We start from the raw sequence: 10,263 nt of genomic DNA, 5'->3' as shown, positions 1-10,263 counted from the left end.
TGTAATTATACCGAGTACCACTTCTGGTAGACCCAGTTAAACCAGCACTGGTACTCGGCATTGGATTACTAGTTGAAGGAGAGGCTGCAGATGCGTCCTCTCCTTGAATTGTGTGGCCAAAGTGTTTAAGTACCCTGATGTAATCAGGGATTTGATTTTTGTTGACACTGTATGTGCCACAAAATGCCAGTAGAGCCGACATTGACACCAGCTGTGTAGCAGTATAGGACTCGCTACGGCGGCGATTTTGGGCGTGTATGGCGTGTAGACCAGGAGTAGAGCTACCAGGATAACATTGCTTTAAATGCGCGATGCCTTTGTAATATGTTTTACACTTTTGACAAACGACCGAAATGTTTGTGGAAGGCATACTTGATGATAGTGCTGGGACACTTACTTTCTGGGAATGATTGGTCTGGATGTCACAGTCTTGAACAAATTAAGAAATAAACTGCTTATACGATATGTCTATTTAGGGAATAAACCTAGTAATGTTGAGTATCAGTTTGATAAAGTGAGCAACGTAAATGACTGAAAAATGCAGAAATTAAGAACAAACGAGAAGAAATAAAAGTAAAGTTCACTTGCCAATGGTGATTGCCAGCGCTGACTGGTAGTGATCCACTAAGACACTTGGTCTGTGATGATGAAATTGCAGTGACATGCATTCCCTTATATTACCATGTCGCGGTCAGACAACCAATGGGATGGTTTAGATGAAGTTCACGTGGCCAAGCCGGATGTTTCTACGGGGGAGGAGGAAACTGGAAATTGTCCATCTCCATTCCATGCGTGATGTCCATTTGGAGGGGCAAGAGCATGCCAAAAGGTGTGAATTGCACATGCCAAAGGAATTTTATACGCAAAGTTGAAGTCAGTGGGGCGACGAGGTTTAAAATCACAAAGTAGCGGCATGTCAAAAGGAAGTGACCCAAGCTGAGTGATTATAACCATAAGAGAGCAAGGCAGGTGACGAAATTACAATTGCTGATAAATAGCATCTCCAGGGTACGAAGATGTGAACACAGACGAGTGATATGCAGCTAATCACGTAGTAATTAAGTTTACAGGAAGGTAGAGAAGAACGTGTACTCGTAGTATATACAATCAGTCCATGCGGACAGATCTGAAAGAAGTTATGAAAATAATGATGATAAGGAGTTGCGAACGCAACTCAGTAACTAAGTGGCCAGACAGAGGCGGCCTTTGTGATAAGTTACAGTTGTCAGAGCATGGCGCCATCTTGTCTGTTTGATGCGCGTCGTTACATAAGGGAACGTTTATTCGAATGCACAGTATACCTTGGCACATCCACATTGTCAAGGTATTACCGACCCCTTTTACACCATTGGTTTCTGATGCTGAAGTAACAGCTGAGGAAAGATGCGCGCCAGATCCCCAATTCTACCAGCCACACGCACAAGTACAGTTACATAATGCCGCGCATTCCTTGATTAAAAGACGTTCCTTGAATGCATATTATAACCTGGCATAGACGCACTTTCAAGGGCTTTCAGGTGCGTTTGAAACATTAAATGTTGGATGATTGATCGTGAAATTATAGGTGCCGTAACACTGACGGGAGACGTGCGCCGGACCCCCGACTTTAACCGCCATCAGCAGTTGCATAATGACGCGCATGGCTTGACTGTCTGAGGTGACACGAATATACGTCACACCTTGGCACAACCGCACTTTCAAGGGCTTTCAGATGCATGTTAAACATTAAATTTTGGATGGTGGATCGTGAAATTATAGCTGCCGTAACACTGACGGGAGACGAGCGCCGGATCCCCGACTACTTTACCCGCCATTGGCGCAAATGCATTTACATAATGGCGCGCATTGCTTGACTCTCAGACGCGACTCGAATGCACATTACACCTTGGCAGAACCGCACTTTCAAGGGCTTTCCACCACCGTAAAAGTTTATATATTAAGACCACAGGCGTTGCTTCTATGGCTTTATTCCAGTTCGTTGCAACTTTAGCTCTGTCACGTATATTGATTCCTGTGTAGAGCGAATGTCTAATGTTGCACACCAGCATGTTGCACATTTCCAGAATCCCACATGAATCCCCTTGCAAATGCTTTGTAGTTGTAAATATTAACGACGCCGGTATAGCCGGTGAACAGATTTATGTAAATTCCGCCAATCTATATCACCTGCGGTATTTGTTGCATTTCGCACATGAAAACCCATGTAGCTCCACCACTAAATGCGCAACGTGTGCGTTTTATACACTGTCTGACACACGCTTTAACTGGCTTTCAAACGCAGTATAGAAATGCATTTTCTAAGGTGAATCGTAAGAGTGGTTGCCATTAGATCATGACCGGACTATGGTGGCATGATGACTACTGTGATATAGAAGAATTGAAGTTCAACAAAATTACACAAACCATCATGTCGGAGATTCAATCTGGACTGGTTACCAGGGGCACCATTAGAATCACGTTTGCATTTTTGGAGAGAGCGTTGGATCGGGTTTCCAACCATGTATAACATGCATAGATATCACAAAGTAAAAGGCTTCCAAAATACAATGGCGCGAGCGACTTCCACCGGAGGCTGGGTGGAAGAAAAGTCTTCCACCGAGACTCCTGTGGAAGAAATTCAGAAGGCCTAAAATCACGGAAACCTTAATTGCTGGGCTATAAATTTGCCAAAAAAGAAACGGAAAAATTCTACGTGACGCGCAAGGGTCCCGCTATCCAATGACGTGCAGGATGCGCGTGTAAGGCGGCGAATGCAGCTCCCAAGGGAGCCGTGCTGCAATAGGTGATACAATCTGGGTGTATTTTAACAAAGAACCCATAGATGATTAATGTTATTTTCCGAGTATAAGTATACAACACCAAAACGTTTCCCAATATTCCAACCACTAGAATGAGGAGCATGAAGATCATGGTCGGACTGTGGAATGTGAAATGTTCCCAACTTGTCAAGGAAATTGATCTGTTCTGGCATGTCATCTTGACGAGTGATATTGTTCCAAGGAAAGAAGGACGCCTCTTCACGGTACAGGGGTTGCTGTAATATGATGGGCGTATCTGTAGGAAAACAGATAACACTAGCTGTCCAGGAACAGATATATATGAAACGAGGAAATGGTAGATACAGGAAGCTAAAAATCTTGTTTCAGGCCAACAGGACGTTGGTTTACTGAGAAACAGTAAACTGTTGGTTTACTGAGAAACAGTTTGCCTTCTTCAAATATTTGTTGTTTAATGCCGCACTGAGCAAAATAATGGGACCAGACAATCCAGGGACCAACAGTATGAGCATCGACCAACGCAACTGGATAACGAAGACATGTGTCAACCAAGTCAAGGGCTTTGATCTCCTGAACCCGTTATGGAGTTGCTGAAGGCTATTCCATAGAAGTGTTTTTGTATTGTGTGGTGACAAGTTACACGTGGAATCATCGGCAGAGGTTCCGCCATAAACATACACACACACACACACTCTCTCTCGCTCGTTCTCTTTCATAGACACACGCACATACACTCAAACAACACTAAATTGACGTGGATATATACTATACGAAACAAGATACGCAAAGACCTTTGGCATTTACTGCTAGACACATATTAAATGATCCTGCGCACTAAACGCATTTGTGACAAGAGAGGCGGTACAACGAATTGGGCGAGTACACTTGGCTGCTACAGGTAGCTTGACGATTATGCACGTGCAAAACATGCTAACCGTGACATGAAATCAACACCACATATTCCTTCGAATGATAACACTGCAACTTCAGGCATAAGATACTGATATTCCACGATAACCTTTAGTTAAGACGAAGACAAATAGATGATTGGGTCATTGACAAGCATTTTAGATATTCAACAATTTTGTTAAAAAAACAAACCCAGGAAAATGTCATTTGCTTCGTGAAATGGATCGGTGGTCCTAAACATATTTGCTGAGTATATTGTGTTGATTCAATTCGTTGGGATTGTACCTGTTCCTAAATCGAGTGTGCTATAACAAGTCATGCGTGAAACGCACGGGGAAAAATGAACTTCTCGATATTTATCAGACAACCGGTCTCCCTCTTGTTTCAAGTGGATCGTTCCGTGGGACGTTCCCAAGTATGCAAATTGGGGTCATTTGTCAGGTCGTAGATCATCTTATATGTGTTTACCAGTAAGATAATCTATAAATGACCTCTTGTATTCAGTCGTTAAATTATGAAACAAAAGTTTGGGTAACATGATTTTACACAATTGCACAATAAAAATAAATTGTTGATTTTATTGAGATTTCTTATAAGGATAAACAACGTATCACAACAACGGAACAGAAATCACCAACTAGTTGAAATTTTGCATCAAAGATGTCTGGCTATAAAAATCCAGATTACTTTCGAAAATCGGCATTCGGTTTGAAGGAGTGTCAAAATCCAGTCACTAGGTCTTGACGATGCGACACCGAACATCGTCATTGAAAGAATGCACGCTGGAGATTAAAACTCTTCTGTTGCCATACGTGAGAATGTTAGTCTGAGCATGAAATCACGGCTTGCAGCCCGTTACAACCAAATAGGCATAACAAATAACCGTCCCGGTACAGGCAGACTTCGAGTCACCACTGTAAGCCCAAGACCAGTACATCCGGGTATTACATTTGCGTGATCGTAAAGTCACGGGTGTGAGCACAGCAGTCAGGATGCCTGGACTTCCAGTCAAACTGTACGGAACAGGTTAAGAGAGATTGGACTGAGAGTCAGGAGATCAGCCGCCCTGCCCGTGCTATGTCGTCACAATCTCGCTTCCTCTAAACTGATGGAAACATTTCGTGGACGAGCCATGCATGTCTGAAAATACAACATTTTCTCAACAGACTTCTAGGCTATGCGTTACTTTTTTTAATAGTATAGTATAGCAATCTCCAGTTTGTGCTTGTGCATATTAAAGGCTTTTAGAGTTAACACCAAGACATAGCTCACCGGAAGAAACTATTCAAACTTCACTCTTTCTAGTTTGGTCCATTACTCATAATATACTGATGTAAGTTTCTGTACTGAACTACAAATGTTTCCTTTTGTAATCAGTAGGTACTAGCTTCCTGGTTGATTAAGCCTTAACTCATAGTTTCTCTTTCAATCGAAAGTAGTGATCACTTTTGATACTATTTTCCCTCATGTTCAAAGTTTTGTTCAATATAGGATGGAAACTGAAAGATGGAGAAAGGTGGACATATTCTCATGTACAAACTTCATTGTTGGTAACATTTTACACTGCCCATCATGTTTACTGTACAGACAGTGAGTAGCTTGTGATAGACTCCAGGAACTTGGGAAGTTAGGCCCTTTTTCATGACAACACCTGTAGTACATAGGACTGGTTCTGCTATCATGTGGTCTCAAGGTATATGACGAAACTTTGAGAAGCACATTTCTTGTGTTCCCCGTCACACATTTCCGTGTCAGCGAAGAACAATATCGTCTCTCAGGAAACCTTAGCTAGAGCAGATAAATGCCTACGATTTGGTCGGTAGATATCGCGTGACGTTATCTCAGAGAGATAACTATATTCGGTTGGTGCATGTGTGGAATCCAAACTTCCACACACTTAGGTAATCTGAAGATATACAATACTGATGAAAACAAATAATTTCTTTTGAATTGAAAAGTATCCCCAATGCGAAGAGAGGTTCCTGAGGAAAGGTGGACCTGATTCATTTAGGGCTTTAGCATTGAAGGAGGGCTGTGCGGAAGGGAACATATTGCGGTTCGGGGACTGTGAGAGACGTAAAGGCTGATCGGGTGGTCAGGCCCGCTGACTTGGTTGACAAATGCCATCGGTTCCTAATTGCGCAGATCGATGCTCATGTTGTTGATCACTTGATTGTGTGGTCCAGACTCGATTATTTACAGACCGCCGTCATGTAGCTGGAAGAGTGTGGCGTAAAACTAAACTCACTCACTCACACTCACCCACTCACTGAGAGACGGCGGATGTACGTTTTGTTACTGTATTTATTACAGGAAAATATATCTTCGTCCAAAAAACAATTAACAGACATTACATAAAAGCAAAACACGCTTAATAAAGCACAACATGTGGAACTTCTAAGAAAGAAGACATGAAAGTATGTCCATGGACAATATGGGCAATGTAGGTTCGCTTGTCATCTTATACCAACATAACAAGACGTTGATTAAAAGCAGAAAACAATTTCAACAATCACGACAAAATCTGAAAGTGGCTATATATAAATCATTAACAATTCATTGATAATATCAGCTGTGAGCGTATTTGTTGTGGTGATGTTGGGTCCTATGCATAGAGATCGGGTGACAACTAGATGAAGTTTAGCAGCGATGGGTGCGGAGAGTTATTGCATGGGTGACAGACTGACGCCTGTGAGTTTACTGACACACAACGAAGTACATGTGATACATGTAGTTTCACCTTAGGCAAGTGAATTTGGTTACGATTGTGTCCGCTCGGCAGCAGAAAATGGATACCCTGTGGGATAAAGCATGTGACTAAAGACCTAGCACCTCACTGGCAGGTTGGGTTATCCGGCGTAATAATAGTCACATTGTTGGCGCTATGTGTCTTGACGTAGTGAATGCAGTTTACGCGTTATAGTTGCACAGTTATCATTATTATTCTGTCCCGTAGGCAAACATGTGCAAAGTCAGGTTAGGTGTTCGCCTGAACAAACACGATATGTCCTCAAAGCAAAATGAACGTCATTTACGTTGTGTGAGAAGAATGTATTGGTGGAGTGTTGTGTTGACTCTGAAGCGAAGATTCCTGAACTGTGGACGTTTGCTCCCGAGGACTCGAGGCACGGAGGACACGTTTACATTCTCTCCTGAAAGCAGATGAAGTGAAGCTGTACACAAATGGATTGACTGCACAGTTGAGAAATATCAAGTTCACAGCCAGATCAATGCCGTCAAACTCTGCACGTGACCAGTATATGTCGATTTTTACAAAACTTGAATATATGGTTCGGAACACCATTGGCGCCGACGACAGTAGGAACACCACAGTAAGAACAAAGAAGGTGATAGTTGCAGTCCTTGTTTTATCCTTGAATGTATTCTCTGTAGGACGAAGACTCGCAGCTCTGGTGCTGTTGTGAGCTCTTAATGCATTGGCAATAGCACCATATAGTACAGTAAGAACAACAGTTATTCCTACAAGTTCAACACTAACCCACGTTGCATACATGATCGATTCGGCTTTTAATTTCGTCTGGGAATTAAAATCGCAAATGGGCACAGGAACAAAATCGCTTCCCCTTTCAATACAGATCACCGTTTTACTTACGACAAATACGACTGGCGTGCTGGCAGCCACAGAAACACAGAGTGAAATTAGGCAAAGTCTTTTCGCAAGCATTTCTGACACCTGTGTCTTCTGTGGTTGGCATACTTTCCTGTACCTTTGAAATGCAATGATGATGAACATTATTCCAGAATTAAGAGCGCTGAAGTGCTTCGCGAATATCGTCATCTGACACAAACGTTCTGCGTTGATATATTCAGGCGAGGCAAGTCGGAATATCAGCGTGGTTGGCACCGCAACACTTGTTGTGACTATGTCAAGAACAGCTAAAATCTTGACAAAAAATCCAAAAATGGTTGTTCTTAATTTCTGACAGTAAATGTACAGTATCACAAAGTTTCCACTTATTCCTAATACCAGAACCAGAAGAAGGAATGTTACGGTAAACGTGCGGATTGCAAACAGTTCTCTTGTTGAAACAAGCATTGACCTGTTCAGGCACATCATGGCGTTCACAACCTTATCCTCACCATCTACATGTACAAGTAATATTGAACCTTGTATTCGTATCCGCTTAAACTAAATATTGAAGTGAAACAAGGAAAATGCATTACTTCCTTTTGAATCAGTGCAAGTAGAAAATATTGATTCGCATTCACAGAGTTGTCTATATTACCGTCTCAGGAAATAGTTCTGTTACACACAAAACACCTGAAAATATACTCATGGAAAAATTTAAGGGAACGCATGAAATAGCTGTGACTTTTAATCTTTGAATCAGTAAGAGAAACGTTCATACAGATGAAAAGGCTTATGTCAAGTGATGAAAATCAATATCGGGTGTGTCCCCCATGTCTCTCGAGAACTGCTTAGCATTGTCGTGGCATGCTGCGAATGAGTGTACGGATGGTACCAATCGGAATTCTACGCCATTCTTCCTGAAAAGCCATAAAAAGTTCATCCAAATTGTTGGGTTGAACAGGTCTGTCCCGAACATTGCGGCCAAGAACATCCCAAAGATGTTCGATGGGGTTAAGGTCAGGACTTTTGCCATTGCCATTGCAACACAGGGACACCTGCGACCCTCAGTCTGTCCCGACAAACATGAGCGATGTGAGGGCGGGCATTGTCATGCTGGAACTCGAACATTCGACCTGCTGTACGCGCAAAGGGGATCACAATCGGGTTGAAAATATCGCACACCTGTTATCCTGCCATCAACACGCACAAGATCTGTTTTGTGGTTAAAGGTAAACCCGCCCCACAACCAGTAACAGATCATGCTGTTTGGTGGTGAAGGCACTGTGACGTTCCCCAACGTGTCCCCAAACACGAATTCGACCGCATTATGGTCTGGTGTGTACCTGCTCTCATCACTAAACATGGTGTTTCTCCATTGACGTACGGTTCTTCCTCCATGGTTCCGTGCCCACTGCAGTCTCAAGCGCTTGTGTGGCTCAGTCATGTTGATTCCAACCAATGGACGGCGGCTTTTTAGACCAGCCGATTTAAGACGATTACGCACTGTACGTGAACAAATTCTTACGTTTTTGCTTTTCCTGAATTCCGTATTGATTTTGGAGGAGGATTTGAACCTGTCTCGCAGAACAATAAGGCGTAGGGTCCGGTCATCCCATGAGATGGTTTTCTTTTTCCGTCCCCGACCACGCCTCATTTTGACGTCACCAATCGCTCTATAGAGATTCCAAAGTCTGAATATCACGCTAACAGACTTGTGATAAGTTGTTGCAACCTGTCGTAATGAGCTTCCACCATTAACCATGCCAGTTGCCTCCCATTTCTGTGCCAAAGTTAAGAACTGCCTCGCCATGTTAACAATGTTTAGAACCGTTGTGTTTGGCAGTCCACATACATGTAACGTGTAAATCTAAGGGCGTGTAACTCCAGGAGCATGTAGTGCACGTGCATAGAAAGCAATATGGTGAATTTGAGTGAACTGCTCTTCACGAAACCGATAATACACAGCCCTGAAGTTAGTAAACAGAAATTTTGAATTGCCCTAAAATGCAACATATGTCATATTTTGGATTTCACTTTCTTAGTAAAGTACAAGTTCTAATACTTTTTTCGGTTGACTCCCATTCGGGATTCGAACCCGCACCCTCAGAGTCAGGCACCTAATCGCCAGCACACAAAGTCAGTCGCCTATCCCGCTCAGCTACCTCGACTTCCACAAAATTGAAAGTCGGACAACTGGTAGTCTAGATTGTGTACTTTGTGTGCCCCTCTGATGAGTGTAAATTGGCACAGCTTCCACGGCCGAAGGCTATGATTACACGATGCCATTTAGACAGTGGTAAAAAAGTACTAGAATTTGTACTTTACTAAGAAAGTGAAATCCCAAATATGACATATGTTGCATTTGACCACTTTTTAAATGGCATCGTGTAATCACACACATGTAGTGTGCATGTACTGACCAACTACACATATGTACTGTACATGTACCGACCCACCACACACATGTATTGTACTTGTACTGACCAACCACACACATGTACCGCACATGTACTGACCAACCACACACATGTACCGCACATGTACTGACCCACCAACTATTACCAGTATTAAGTAGAGTAATACACACGTCTTCACTATTACCAACAACAAACATAATAATACAAACGTCTTGACTATTACCAACAACAAACATAATAATACAAACGTCTTGACTATTACCAACAGCTGGCATAGTAATACACATGTCTTGATTATTACCAACAACAAGCATAATAATACAAACGTCTTGACTATTACCAACAGCTGGCATAGTAATACACACGTCTTGACTATTACCAACAACAAGCATAATAATACAAACGTCTTGACTATTACCAACAACAAACATAATAATACACACGTCTTGACAATTACCAACAGCTGGCATAGAAATACACACGTCTTGACTATTACCAACAGCAAGCATAGTAATACACACGTCTTCATTATTACCAACAACAAGCATAATAATACACACGTCTTGAT

The sequence above is a fragment of the Haliotis asinina genome, chromosome 3, assembly GCF_037392515.1.
Source record: "Haliotis asinina isolate JCU_RB_2024 chromosome 3, JCU_Hal_asi_v2, whole genome shotgun sequence".
NCBI lineage: Eukaryota > Metazoa > Mollusca > Gastropoda > Lepetellida > Haliotidae > Haliotis > Haliotis asinina.
The sequence above is the reverse complement of the archived record's forward strand: the minus strand, read 5'-3'. Positions refer to the sequence as shown.